This window comes from Ambystoma mexicanum, chromosome 4q, assembly GCF_040938575.1.
Source record: "Ambystoma mexicanum isolate Mex_15411 chromosome 4q, UKY_AmexF1_1, whole genome shotgun sequence".
NCBI classification, from domain to species: Eukaryota; Metazoa; Chordata; class Amphibia; order Caudata; family Ambystomatidae; genus Ambystoma; species Ambystoma mexicanum.
This window is the reverse complement of record NC_090928.1, coordinates 1,061,884,644-1,061,900,345: the sequence shown is the minus strand read 5'-3', so window position 1 is coordinate 1,061,900,345 and position 15,702 is coordinate 1,061,884,644.

Below are 15,702 nucleotides of genomic sequence, written 5' to 3'. Positions count from 1 at the left end.
AAGGAAGCCCTGACGTGCGAGGCAGGCAATCAGCGAGAGGGGAAAGAGAGAAGGAAGGCAAAACACGGTACGCGGAAGGACGCGACCGTAGAAAAAAAAGGAATTAGAGTAAATAGTCTTGGCCGTCACGGGGGAAGGCAAACATAGGCAAGGAAGAAGTACGGTAAGGCAAGAGGGCTGAGAGCGTAGGAAAACGGAGAAAAAACCCCACGGAGAGAGCACCGGGGCGGTCCGACGCGGGCAGTTCGAAAGAGTTGCAGCGCGTCTGGTAAGGGGGCGTGTCGGCCTATGTAAACAAAAGGCACGTTGAACACTAGTATGCTGCTGCTGATTCCGCGGTGGCCTAATGAAGCCGCCATTTATTCCATACTTTCCACGGTTGAACCGTGACATTAACGCTGTCCCACTAAAATCATATGGCAAACGTTTTGCAAAAGGTTGTAATGCACACAACAGGACTTTTCTACTTGTGCTGTTTATAAATGATAGTTTAAGAAGCCTAGTTGATCACCATTGTTTAAAGATAATCGTCATTGCTGGTTTGATTGTTATGCAGTTGTCCCATAGCTCCGTGGATGGCAGGTAGTTTGCATTCAAAACACCTTTTGGCGACAGACCCTCCCTGTCAGTTCATTATGATGGGTAAACTAAGGGATTAAATCTCTTCTGGTAACATAGTTTGCCTGCTAACTTCCCCCCACTGACCTGTACCACCAGACACCACCCATTCCGCGTTAAGGATCTTATGACATCAAAGTGCATACATTGGCTATGTTTGGCAAGTGCTAGACACTGCACGCAAACTCGTGCACACACCTTCAAGTTACCTCACATCAGGTAGCATATTTGAGCAATACCTGCAAATGGGTTAATAGGCCATACAGTTATGCTTTATTGCATTCATTAGTGTACGGCTCGCATGCTGCCTCATAACTGCTCAGCTTTTAAGGAGATTTTAGATGGTGGAGGTGGAGGCAGCGTCTGAGATGAGTAATTCTCTAGAGGAGTGGTAATGCATTAGCAGAATTGCGCAAAAGACATAGGAGCTGGAATGAGCACTGCACAGTTGCCAACTTTAATACACAGCTATGAACCCTCCCAATGGTATGTATTTTGCCACCCTCTGATGCCTGAAAAGTAGATCCATGCAGGTTTGACATGTGGCCAACTTTGCACCAAACCTGCCGGTGAACTGCCCTGCTGTTAAATCTCAGTTACCAGTTTAATGGTATCCGCTACAGAGTGTCATTTGCTTTCTGACTTTGAGAACATTCAGACATTTTACTATAGCCGGTAAGCTAGCTATAGCCAGTAAGATAGCTCAGTGGGTTGACTGCTCGCTGCTGCAATATGTGTGTGACCTGCAGGTTGCAAGTTTGACTCCCGACAAGGCCAAGTCAGCCTTTCATTCTTCTGAAGTTGATAAATGAGTACCAACACAGGTTGGGTGATATTGTATGTATGTTTGTTCTATATAAAGCGCTTAAGCGTAAGTGCTATATAATAACACATCATTATCATTTGGCCTTGGACGTCTGCTTGCATTCACAGTAATTTGGTAATATGGGCCTATACACACTGATATTACCGATACATATGGTGATCCTTTCTTGTATGAAATGTATATCACATTACAGTGATATCGTAACCATATTGTTTGTAGTGTACTTAGGAACAATGCTATGTGATGCCACTTTCTGTTTTGTCAAGGGGTGAAAGGTCGTGTTCCATCACTTCCTGTGATGTCACTTCGGGGTGGGGTCAAATTACATCACTTCCTGTGATGTCATCAGAGGTCAAGGGCCGTGTGATGTCACTTCCGCTACCCCTGGCATTTTGGTGAAATGACGTCCCTGTCTCCAATTCCTCTTTCTTTCACTGTGTCGCTGTAACTTCCTAATGAATGACTCCATCTCGAACAGGGTATAACGAAGAACAAAATCCGTAATGAACCGCCTCCAAATCCGGCAGGGATCCGCCCTGTGTTGTCTGCTTGTTTAGTGTCCGCACCTGCTGTCAGGTTCCCTTGGAGGTTCAGCAGATTCCTTCTTAAATAAGTGACTGTAAAATTACTGGCGAATGCAACTTGTTATGACATATGATTGATGGAAAATTGATCAGTTAGTTCAAAGAACTTTTAAACAAAAGAGGTGATTGAGCAAACATAAGACTGTCAAGTAAAGTTTAGTCTTTAATGGAAAGTCAATAGTGTTATGTTTCAAAGGGTCGTTCATTTTCTACAGGGGCAGAGAGAGTGCCCCAGCTTTGAGTCTGTGATAAACCGCAGGAACTCCATTCTCTGCTGTGGCCTGGTCTCGGATTTCTCCCAATTGATGAGAACCCCATCTTCTCTAGGAGACCCGTCGTTAGGCCCATTTGCTCTGGCAGCCGCATCGGATCCTGCGCCATGAGACACATATTGTCAATGTATAAAATCAGTCTCACTCCTGGGTAGCTTTGTGAAGCACCACTGTGCTGAAGTTAGTCCGAAAAGGGAGACACATAAACTCCCACCTTTGCCATCACCAGAGGAATTCTAATAGTTGCTAGTGCATCTCAGGAATGGGTACTGCTAGATAGGCATCCCTCAAATCTATGCAGGTTAGCCAGTGCCCTTTCTGCAAAATGGCCCTGAAGAGATGGATTTCCTCCATCTTGCAGTGTCGGTACACAAAAAAGGCGTTAAACTGTCTGAGATTATCACTGGCCTGACCTTTTTCTTCTGTTTCACCAGTAAGACATTGCTTAGGAAGCGTTGCGCCACCTGCTGCGCTGGCCTTATCGCCATTTTCTTTAGAAACTCTCCTACTTCCTTGTCCATGAGGCTTTGTTCCTCCTCTGAAATTGCGAAAGGTTGCTGCAGTTTCGTTTGTCTGTGCTCTCCTCCCAAACTCTTAGGTGCATTGCTAGCCTACCACCTATCACAGGAATTGCATTGCTTGCTGCTGCGCTGTGTACATACGACTGTACTCTCACCTGCTGCTGCAGTGCCAGCCCCTGTCCCTGCCTCTTCCACGGGAGGGGAAGGAAGGATTCAGCCTTCTGTCTTCCTGCTGTCACCAGTTGTTTCCTCTATAGGGCCTCTGGCCTCCTAAGCGGCTGGCGGAGACACTTCTGCTTCTGCCGACCTGGCGGATACACAGGGCACAAACACTCTTTTTTAACCATGTCCAGAGCAGCAAAGGAGCTAACAAATCTGGACATGTCTTTGACAAAAGCTTCTCCAAAGAAAAGCCCTTTAGCTGCTGCAGCGGCCTCAGAGGATGCCAACTCCCTGAGTTTCAGGTCGATCTTTACTAAAATCGATGGTCTGCACTCCGCTGCTATAGTACAGTTGGTATTACTTATTAAACAAACTGCTCTTTGTGCCCAACTAGCCAGAATATGCACATCCATAGGCAGGGCTGTTAGGGAGAATTCTCTCTTTAGGCTGAATTTCCTAACCTAGTGAGTCCCCCAGCAGCTTTGCTGGATTTCTGGAGTTTGTTTTTTTCTCCTGCCAAGAGTGAGACTCTTTTTCTCCCACTCTTGGACATGATTTATGGTGTTCCTTTGACTGGTAATGTGTTTTATGGGCTATGGGGTCCTTTACTCCATAGGGTCTCATGTGTTTTTACTATGTGTGTTACACAGCACCCTCGTGCAGTAACACAGGGGTGTCATAGTGACACCCCACCATAGACTCCATACCCTGGGACTGACTACTGTCTCCCAGGGCATATAAAGTCACCATTGGGTTTACTAGTCCCAAATTACTAACAGAAACCAGTACAAATCATCATATTGTGGACGTACTGGTCGGGGCAATTCGATTGCCCGGGGGTCTGTTAGTCGAGGGGCACGTCTCCGTCCCCCCTGATCGAGTTTTGGCTGGTGGCAGTGGATACTACTTTTTATATTCGAATGCGAATATTTCCCTATGGGATTTTCCCATTGTTCAAGGCTACCAACTTTAATTATTTAATTCTCATAGCCTCGAACATACCGCCGGTTTATTTAATTAATATTAATTCACCGGTTGGTATTTTTTGCCAGGACTCGATTCTAAAATGGCGTTTGTGTTTTCTTCTGTGACTCCAACCCAAGTCGAGCCCTTTGTTCTACTTTTTGGCGGGCTTCTCCAGAGAAGCCTCCAAAAGTGGTGCCACTCTCTCTGGGTACCACAGGGGGTGTGGGAGGGGGTTTAGGCACCCTGGACTGAGTTACCTTGGTAACTCAAGTCGCACTCTCGTGTGAATGGCCCAAGTGGTGAGCCGGCCGGCTCACCACTTAGCATGTTTGATTGACAGCTAAAGCGGATCCGGCCTACTGACTCTGAATTCACGGTGTTACTCTGCCTTCCTCTCTTGTTGTGTTCGTGAAAAAGTGTTGGGATCTGTTTCAATTTATTCTCTGCTTTTCTCTCCCTTTTTAAACCGAATTATTACGTTAAGCGCTCACCGCTGTCTGAAAATAAGTGGGGCTTTACTTAAGAATTGTCTAATATTCTTTTAAGGGAGTGTATATCTTTTAGTGACCATGTTTTTGAATTGCTTACTATTAGTGCCTGTGTGTTTTTCTAGATGTGGTTTTAAATAAATAATCATATCTCTTTTACACCAAGCCCTGGTCAGTGTTTACTTGTTCTATTGTGTTCTCTTGACCTATTGTGAATACTCTGTATACTGCTTAACTCTTCTTGAGGGAAGTCTGACTGCTCAGCCACAGCTACCAAGTGAATCTGTGTGGTACAGACTGCTACCAAGTGGGTTTACTGCCAAACACATGTAGTCTTAAATCTTTTGCAGTGGTCCCAGAGGGAACTGCACAGGTTGCTGCCTAACACTGGTGGCAGCGGTGGGATTTGTATTGAGTATACACTTTAGAGTGCTTGTTGAACACTTTAGGACAACTAACCACAGAGCTTAGCACTAAGAAGCTGATTTTCTAACTATGTCTGCTATGGAGAGTTATACCCTAGAATCATTGTCTGCCAAAACTGCTGATTGCTTAAAAGTATTGTGTAGACATAAGAATCTCTCTGAGAAGGGCAAGAAAATGGAACTTATAGAAAGATTGTTAGAAAACCAAAGTCTGGGTGGTACAGAGGAATCTACCCCCCCCCCCCAGCAAATGTATAAAACAGTGATGGTATTGATCTGAATCAAAGTCTTGATAATGAGTCAGAAGAGGAAAGTGAACCTAGCGAAGTTAGCCCCTCTGAGCCTCTGTCTGCCTTACCTACTGTACCTACTGGGCCTATACCAGGTCCCACATGTAACACTGCTTATTTTGAACTTGAAAAAATGAAGCTTGAATTAGAGTACAAACGTTTTATTGCTCAATCTGAGAGAAACCTAGAGCTAGAGTTCAGAAGAATGAATGCCCAGGCTGAGCAGAAGCAAGCTGAGTTAAGACTCAGAGAAATAGAGCTTAATCATGAACCAGAAATGAAAAAGTTGTCTGTGGAAAATGCTTCTCTCTCCTCTGGTTCTTCTAGGCGTTCTAGTCCCAAAAGACCCCGGATGCCTAAGGAATTAGTGTGTATGTATGAACCTAAGTTGGATGTGTTGGATTGGTTAAAAATGTTTGAGTATAATCATGGGCTCCAGGACATCACAGGGAATGAGTTACTTCCCTGGTTGTTCTCTAGGCTTCCCCCTGTTGCAACTGATGTGGTAATGGAGGTGGGGGAGGTGGATAAGAAGGATTATGAATGTGTGAAACTAGCTTTGATAGCTAGATTTGGGAAGACCCCTTCCCAGTACCTTAAGAGGTTTAGGACCCTCAAAAGGAATGATGGTACCCCTTGGGCTACCTGGGTAAGTAAGCGTTTGAAAACTTAGAGGGATGGATTAAGGGTTACAAGGTGAACACTTATGAGGGAATGAGAAATCTTGTAATGTTGGAGTCAATTTATGATGCCTGCTCTCCTGAGCTCAGACAGCACTTGGCTGATTCAAAGGAATTAGATTCCAGGAAGCTAGCTAAGGCTCCTGACTTGTGGGTTGCCAACAGGGCTACTCACAAGCATTCAGGGTTCACTCAGAAAAAGGTTTAGGGAAAGCAGCCACCAAAAGGGAACCAAGAGATTTTGTAACGCTCACCTGATTCCCACGGAGGCGCGGGTCTTGGCAGGAAGCTGTCTGTGACTCGAAAAGTGATGTGCAGGACTCGATTGGCTTCTGGGGTCGAACCTCTTCGCACTGTGTGTCGGACTCGAAGAGTGAGGTTTCTGCAGGTGAAAGAATATGGGGGTTAATGGTCTGGGTTGTTGAATGTCCCTCTCTCTCTCTCTCTCTTCCCAGCTTTTTCGTAGAGCCCCCAGGTCAACGTGCTCACCTTATATAGGTGAATGCTGGGCTCTCCATCTGCGTCTGGTGCAGGGTGCCGTTGCCAGTTCCTTCACTGGTGAAACACAGGCCTCTTGAATTCAGAGGATGGTTACCGTCGTTATCTGCACGAGCGGTGAGTTTCTGGACACCTTTTGTCTTTATAGTCTTTACATGCGTGGCACGTTTATATGCAGACTCTGTATAATGCCTTTCCCTTATGTATTGCAGGGCTCTTGAGATGAAAGATGAAGTGAAGCGCTTGGGAGTTCGTAAGTATGGCAAGCGCTCTAGCTGTCTCTTTCCTTGCAGCTTAGTTCGTGTTAAAGAGACGCTGGAGAATTCGCAGGCGTTTTATTGCGACGAGCGTGATGGACGTAAGTAAATACCTGCTTAATGTCTTTTCTTTTGCCTTTCAGATGTTGGGTTGCAGGGCCGGAGTCCGCGGAATGCCAGTAAGTTGTTAACGATACTTTGTCTTCACAGGCGGCGATGCAGAACGAAGAAATCCGGAATTCACAGCGTGCCGGTAAGTATGGCAATGCTTTTGTTCTTGCAGGTGGAGATGCGGCATGAAGAAACGGCCGCAGCTGATGGATCAGGTAAGTAAGCACTGCGTGTAAAGTTCGCCTTGCTAACCTGTTGTTTCTGTTCTTTGCAGGTGCTGATGATGTCTGGATACTGAAATGGTAAGTAGGATTCTTGCAGGTCCAGGATCGGAAGAAGAAAGGCCGGAGCAGACTCGGTGAGCGTTCTGCTGCAGATGCAGAATAACGCGAAGCACGCTTCATCTATCGGGTGTGGTTTAAATAGCCTTGGAGTGATGAGGCGTCTTCTTCCACGGCCCCGCCTAGGTAAGAAAAGAGTTCCAGTTTCCAGAAGAGTTCCAGTGCTGTATCCAGGGAGTGGAGCTGCCCCACCCAGGTAAGAAAGTAGTTCCTGTTCTCAGATGGCTTCTAAGTGGCTGGTAAGTAAGCAGCATGGTCTGCTGCAGGTAAGTCCACCCAAGCATCTTCACACCTATTATGAGCCCGGCGCTTCCAGTGCCGGGACCAATGGTTTTGATGAGCCTGGTGCCACCGGCGCCAGGACAAGGTCCAAAAGGTCCCAGTGGGGACCGGCTGGTGCTTAGGATTAGGGTTAGGGACCTGCTTCCAAGGACGTTGGGCTGGTCCTGGCTCCTTGGAAGCAGTGATCATGACAGATTTCTAATACCTCCCAACCCAAAGAGGGCCCCAAACAACAAAATAACCAGGGTAAGCCCCAGGGTTAACCACAACAGGCTAGTGTTACTTCTGGTCACAAACCAGAAGGAGGTCAGGCCAAGCCACCCTTCCAGAGAGCATTTGGAACATGCTATCTCTGTGGGGCAACTGACCACATCAAAGGAGATCCCAGATGTAAGGGTAAACCTACAGGGATCAGCACAGTCTCCTTAGCCTTCACTCCTGAGGAGGAAGTCCAAATGGCTAGTGCTCACTTTGAAGTGTTTGCTGAAGAACCTTTGTGTCTTCAAGCAAGTGTAACAGTAGAGTCCATGGGTCTGGTTAGTGATCAGAATAGGAGTGTTTCTAACTCCATACCAGAAAACTCTGAAGTTTATTATATGGACAGTGTACTTGTCAATGGCCAGGATACTCCTGCCAGGCGAGACTCTGGGGCCAGCAGAACAGTAGTGGACGAAAGCTTTTTCAGGCCTGAGGATGTTGCTAAGGCACCCAAAAGTCCTACTAAGATGTCTGGAGGCCCTGTCCAAATGGTTCCAATTCTACCAGCCCTCATTCAGTGTAATGACATGACAGTGTTGATTCCTGTCAGTTTTCAGACTGAGGTGCCTGGGAGAGTCCTGTTGGGGAGTGATCTAAGAACTCTAGGAGTAGTGTCCAGTACCCCCAGGCCTCCCAGTATGGAGACCCAGAACCAAAACAAATTGGCTAGAGAGGCCACCTCAAGGAACCACTCTAAGCCTTGGGGAACCTCTACTGAGAACCCCACTACAAGCCCTGGTGTTGGTAAATTGACCTCTGACCCAGGCAAATTTCAGGCTAAAATGTTAGGGAAATGGGGGCCCCAACCAAGCTCCATCATTGTTCCCCCAGTTATAGAGTCTGTGACTCCCCCTGCTGATGTTTACCAAGAACTAGATTAAAAAATGATATTGTCCACATAACTGAAATATTAAGTACATATATACCATCAGATGCTAAATCTGCAGAGATGGGCACGAACCACCTCTCTGAATTTCGGAAGCGAAGGGATATTGTAAAGAATTAAACTGTATAGGCAGCTTGAAGTGATTCTATTGATCTATAAAATGAAATATTGAGCTAAAGGGGCATGAAGTGACTTTGACCTTTCCCCTCTTTCTTTGATTGATTGCGTGCTTAAGTGTAAATATTTTAATTGTTTTAAAATCTAAAGATTATGCTATCTCTTCTTCTCTTATTCTATTCTGCAAAATCCTTCTAGCAGTGTCTGCAATGGTTGTAGTGGTTACAATATCTGATTAGATGATCTTTTGTAATGTATGGTGATATTCAATTTAATTTTTACTGAATGTATGGTTGCTCATGTGTATTTTTATATACTTTTTACAGTTTTTTTTCTCTCTGTCTAGAAATATGGAAATGTAGAATTGAGAATGTTAAAATATTGTAAAGCTGATTTAGTTCAGTTATAACAATAAAAAAAAAAAAAAAAAAAAAAAAAGACTCCCCCTGCTTCTGAGGAAGAGGTGGATAGACCTACTGGAACCCTAACTAGGCCTAAGAGAACTGGTAATTCTCAGTGCTGGCGGAAAACCAGAAAAGAAAAGTCTAAGGCCAAAAACCTTCAGACTGTTGGACCTTCCACAGAAGACTCCAACCCAATTCCTAGACTTAAGGGGGAAACTCCTAAAGTAGGTAAAGGTAGATCTAAGAGGAAGGAGAAGCATGTACCTTGCTTATCTCCATCCCCTCCAACCAAGAGGCCTAAAACCCAACCTTCTCCCAACAGAGAGGTGGTGAGGACCTCTGGAGGCCCCTCTAGATCTAAGGGAATCCTTTATAAGGACCCCTTGAAAAAGCCTAACACAGGTTCAGAAGTTGTAACAACTTCTGAGGGACTGGTCAACCAGATCCTCTATAACTTTAAAAAGACTGATGTTCCTCAAAGGGTTTGTAGGTCATATAGCTTACAAAGGTAAACGTTTGATTTGACCATAGGACATAGGCCAAGGTGTCACCACCAAAATGCTGATGGTCTCTCTAGGATGTATGTCATCGACTAGAGGTATGAGATTCATCCAGGAGTGGATTAAATCCTCCTGTCCCTTAGTCTGGGGAGGGGGGGGCGAGTGTTAGGGAGAATTCTCTCTTTAGGCTGAATTTCCTAACCTATTGAGTCCCCCAGCAGCTTTGCTGGATTTCTGGAGTTTGTTTTTTTCTCCTGCCAAGAGTGAGACTCTTTTTCTCCCACTTTTGGACATGATTTATGGTGTTCCTTTGACTGTTAATGTGTTTTATGGGCTATGGGGTCCTTTACTCCATAGGGTCTCATGTGTTTTTACTATGTGTATTACACAGCACCCTCCGTGCAGTAACACAGGGGTGTCATAGTGACACCCCACCATAGGTAGACTCCATACCCTGGGACTGACTACTGTCTCTCAGTGCATGTAAAGTCTCCATTGGCTTTACTAGTCCCAAATTATTAACAGAAACCAGTACAAACCATCATATTGTGGACGTACTGGTCGGGGCAATTCGATTGCCCCGGGGTCTGTTAGTCGAGGGGGCACGTCTCCGTCCCCCCTGATCGAGTGTTGGCTGGTGGCAGTGGATACTACTTTTTATATTCGACCGCAAATATTTCCCTATGGGATTTTCCCATTGTTCGAGGCTACCAACTTTAATTATTTAATTCTCATAGCCTCGAACATACCGCCGGTTTATTTAATTAATATTAATTCACCGGTTGGTATTTTTTGCCAGGACTCGATTCTAAAATGGCGTTTGTGTTCTCTTCTGTGACTCCAACCCAAGTCGAGCCCTTTGTTCCACTTTTTGGCGGGCTTCTCTACAGAAGCCTCCAAAAGTGGTGCCACTCTGTCTGGGTACCACAGGGGGCATGGGAGGGGGTTTTGGCACCCTGGACTGAGTTACCTTGGTAACTCAAGTCGCACTCTCGTGTGACTGGCCCAAGTGGTGAGCCGGCCGGCTCACCACTTAGCATGTTTGATTGACAGCTAGGCTGAGTAAATGGGGGTATGCTGCATAAAAGCAGGGCTTTTGGGACTGGAACTTCAGAAGTCGCCACAGGACCTGAGAGTCCGACAAGGGAGAAGCTGAGCCGATCTACCACGACGGCACCACTGGTGGAGCCCTGCGGAACCGACTCACCACTTCCCGACGACAGAGAAGATCTCCCGGCTGGAGAGGCTTCTTCCCCTGACTGGTGGGCACAACCAGTTTACCTTCTTCTCTTCGCACCCCAGACCGGTTTGTGATCGAACTGCCATGCCAAGCACCCCGGCAGCCGGATAGCCACTTACCACTGAACCGCGAATCAACGGACCGCTCCTTGTACCTGAGAAACTCTGCGGCTGGTTTCTTCCCTGGCAGTGCAACTGTCACGCTGATCACCTTCCGCCCCCTGCTCCTCACCTGAAGATCCTGGGACACTGGATGACTTCTTCCGTAGTACCTTGGAACGTTCCTTAGATGGTTTCTCCTTTGACTTCCTGTCATGCAAGTAAGGCCTGGCTCCCTCGGAGGCCACCTCGACAGGGAATGGGACCTGTCTTGAGGGGGGCCCCAAGGAGCCAAGCCCCAAAAAGACAGGGAAAAAGCCGATGGATGGCACAAAAAACCCTGCAGGCAGTTCCAGGAAGGATACTCGAGTCGAGTATAGTTGCAAGAGGCAGACCGGTAAAGTTCTGGGGTGACTCTTATCTTCTCAGGATCCCATAGGAAGCAAACTGGCAGGAATAATAAACCATATGTGAGATGTCACAGAAGGATCCGTAAATGATTCAGAAGAGAGCGATGAAAGCAGAACGATAAGAAAGAGAGGAAGAGACTAGAAGCTATGGATAGTCCCGAACCCAAAGGATAGGCAGTACCCCGAAGTTAATAGAGGTGAACGCAAGGAGGCGCGAGAGTGGCGGAGGATACCGCGAGTCGGAACGGCGAGGCGCCGAAGGTAAGAAAACAGAGTGGAATGAAGAGCGGCAGACGCCGGAGAACGAAGGAAGCAAGGTAAATCGTAGGCTGGACAAGTGGTGTGCAGGGCAGGTAGAAAACGGAAGGAGGCTGGGGGGGGAGGCTACTCGGAGGAGTAGCCGAGCGAGCGTATCGATGGAAATCACAGATACAACGCGCAGGTAAGTGGGCGGGGCTGGTTTAAATAGCGATGGCGGCCATATTGGTTGAGGGCTAGGCCGTTACTGTCAGGTTCTCCGTGGCAGTGCTTTCCAATCGTGCCATAGCTTCCAGGGGCGGATCATGACAGTATGGCCTCTCTCTCCCCGGAAACCCCCTGGTTTTCCTGGATACCTCCGATGAAACCCTTTTACGAGTCTGGGTGCGTGAAGATGGTATCTGGGTTCCCACGTCCTTTCATCTTCGGAATATCCCTTCCAATGGACCAGATATTGGAGTCTCCCTCGGTGGTAACGTGAATCCACTAAGTACTCCACCTCGTATTCTTGGGATTCCTTTACCTTCGGTGTTTTAGTCTTCTGAGTCTTGCGGTGAAAAGGATCCTCCTTGTATTCCTTGAGTAATGAGGTGTGGAAGACTGGATGTACTCTTTGAAGACCCTTAGGTAAGCGTAGTTCATAAGCTACGGGGTTGATCTGTCTGATGATGGGATAAGGACCCAGGTATCGAGGTGCGAATTTGCCTGTGTGTATCCATCTAGGAAGATGTTTGGTAGATAACCAGACTCTCTGTCCTGGCTTCCATTCTGGGTTGGATCAGCGACTTCTATCCGCCCATCTTTTCTGTGTGAGCTGACTGCCTTCCAGTGCTTCTCTAGCCATCTTATGAACCTCCTTGAGTTCCGACAACCTGTTGTCTATGGCAGGAGATTGGGTAGGTTGCATTCCGGTCCAGGGTATTTGTTGTGGATGATACCCGTAAGTGCAGTAGAATGGACTCATGAGAATGGACGTGTGGTAATTATTATTATAGGCGAATTCGGCCTGAGAGAGAAAGGCTGACCATCTTTCTTGTTTGTGACTACAGAAACACCTTAAATATTGTTCCAACCCAGCATTGAGTCTCTCGGTTTGTCCGTTAGTTTGGGGGTGAAAACCAGAGGAAAGTGCTCGGCTGATACCCAATTGGTGACATAGTAATGTCCAGAATTTGGAGGTGAATTGGGTTCCGCGGTCCGAAATAATGGTCCGAGGCAATCCATGGAGACGAATAACATCTCTGAGAAAGATCGAAGCCGTCTCTGGAGCTGACGGAAGACCTGAAAGAGCAGAAAAATGAGCCATCTTGCTGCAGGTGTCTACAGTGACCATAATTGCTGTCTTATTTTCGGATTCCGGTAGGTCAACAATAAAATCCATGGAAATCAGTTCCCAGGGTCTAGTGGGTAGGATAGGCTGTTGCAACTTGCCCAAAGGTTTGCCTGTTTGGTACTTGTTGGCGGCGCATACGGGACAGGTGGTTACATATCTTTTTACACCCTTGGGTAGTTCTGGCCACCAGAATCTGCGACCTATGAGTTCCTGTGTTTTCTTGATACCTGGGTGTCCCGCTAGGGGGGTATCGTGGCACCACGAAAGTATCTGTTCCTGAAGCTCTTTGGAAGGGAGAAACAGTTTAGTACCATGGTAGAATAGACCGTCATTGGCCTGAGTGATGGATGCGGGTATGGCCGGTAGATGACTGTAGTGGGTTACCAGATCTTGTAGAAATGGCACGACCCTAGCCATAATCTTCAGATTTGGGAACAAGAGGTCATGCTCTTGTGGGAGGTTGTCTTCCTCTCCTTGGCATCTGGAGAGTGCGTCTGCCATCTTGTTTTCAGTACCCGGTACATATGAAATGGTGAACTCAAATTGGGAAAAGTAATAGGCCCATCTGGCATGTCGAGCATTGGTGCACTCCATCTGCTGCAATACCCGGAGGTTGCGATGATCTGTAAGTATTTGGAACGGGTAAGCTGCTCCCAAGAGTAGGTGCCTCCACTCTTGACAGGCTGATTTTATGGCAAGCAATTCTCTTTCCAGAACTGAGTAATTACGTTCGCTTTTCGTCAGAGTCCTTGAGTAGTATGCGACTGGGTGTTTGAGGCCATCATCCGTTCTTTGTAGAAGTACGGCTCCCAGTGCTCCTCCAGACGCGTCTGTTTCCACGATAAAGGGTCTTGTTTGATCAGGTTGTACAAGTATGGGAGCCGAAGTAAATAACTCCTTAAGGCGAAAAAACGACCTCTTCTGTTCTGGACCAAAAACGTACTTAACTCCTTTCTTGAGAAGACTGGTAATAGGTAACATCAGGTCGGAAAAATTAGGGATGAACTGGCGATAGAAATTAGCTAAACCCAAGAATATTTGAACCTCCTTTATACCTCTAGGTTCTTTCCATTCGATGATGGCTCTAATCTTCTCGGGTTCCATCTGGATTCCTTCCTTGGATAGGATATAACCTAGATAAGAAACAGATGTTACTTCGAACTGGCATTTCTCGGGTTTGACCAGAAGACAGTTAGACAGGAGTCGGTGTAACACCTGTCTCACATGGTCTTGGTGTTCTTGAAGGCTTTCTGAGTAGATAAGGATGTCATTAAATAAATGACAACTGACACAAACAACATGTCAGAAAAGATCTTATCTATAAATCTTTGGAAAACAGCAGGGGCATTCACGAGACCAAAGGGCATGACACGATATTCGTATAACCCGAATGGGGTCCGAAATGCGGTCTTCCATTCGTCGCCTGTCCTTATCCGGAGAAGATGATAGGCTCCCCTGAGGTCTAGTTTCGTGAAATAAGAGGCCCCTCTGACCGCTTCCAGAATGTCTCTGATTAAAGGCATAGGATAGCGGTCACGCACAGTGATTTGGTTGAGACCCCTGTAATCAATACAAGGTCGTAATTCGGTGGTGTCTTTTTTGGGGATGAAGAATAACGATGCTCCCCCGGACGATCGGGATTCTTGAATGAGTCCATTCTGAAGGTTATCGTCCAAGTAGATCCGTAAGGCTAGTTTTTCGGAAGGAGACAAAGTATACATTCTACCAAAGGGAACCACGGACCCTGGAAGGAGATCTAAGGCACAGTCTTCTGGTCGATTGGGAGGTAAGAGCTTGGGTACAGAGTCCTGAAAAACCTCAGCATATTCCTGGTATCGTAGGGGAATGGCAGCTACCACCTTACACTGGGGTGCTTGGTGCTCCCTGTTCTCTCCCTGGGTAGGGGGATTGATGGTACAGTGATCCTTACAATAAGTAGAGTCAAAACGCACAACATTGGTGGTCCAATTAATCTGAGGGTTGTGCCGTCTGAGCCATGGAATCCCTATCACCAAAGGAAAATGTGCTGCTCGAATCAGGTCAAATATCATAGATTCATGGTGTTCTCCTAAGACCAAATGCAAGGGTAAAGTCTCGGAATCTATGGGGCCTGAGGACAAGGGCTCGCCGTCTACCTCTTCTACAGGGATAGGTTTCTCCTTGCGTTTAATGGCGATTCGTTGTGCCTTAGCCCATTCGATATCCATAAAGTTTCCTGCGGCTCCGCAGTCCAGCATAGCTAGAACTTCTATGGGGGAGGATTCTGTAGTCCATAGTTGAACTCGAAAGATCATTAGACTGTTGTCTTCTCTTAGTTCCGAGGGTCGGGTAAGGTTGCAAGGGCTGCTTCTTGTTCCCCCGAGACCTCCCTTGCAAAGGACCGAGGGTTGGAGTTTTCCTTTCTTCGTGGAGGGACTTCCGGGCAGTCCCTGAGTAAATGCTTTGAGGAGCCGCAGTATAAACAGAGGCCGGAGTCTCTCCTTCTCTTGCGTTCGGTAGCCGTCAAAGGACCTCGGGCTGTTCCTATCTGCATCGGTTCTTCTGATGTCGGCATGTCTCTGGGAGGATGTGGAGCAGGGCTAGGTGATGGTAGATTGAGCCGAGGTCTCCTCCTTTCCTGTCGGCGTTCAGATAGCCGGTATTCCAATTGTAGGGTCAGTGTCATGAGATCTTGGAACGACGGTGGGCGAGCTACCCTAGCCAACTCGTCCTTTAGTTCGTCCTGGAGACCTCTCCTAAATATTGTTTGCTTAGCCGAATCAGGCCAGTCTGTCTTCGCCGCTAGTCTTAGAAATCGGGATATGTAGGTCTGCACGTCTGCGTTCCCCTGTTTCACATCGAGTATTGCCTCAAGAGTGGTGTATAGGACCTCAGGAC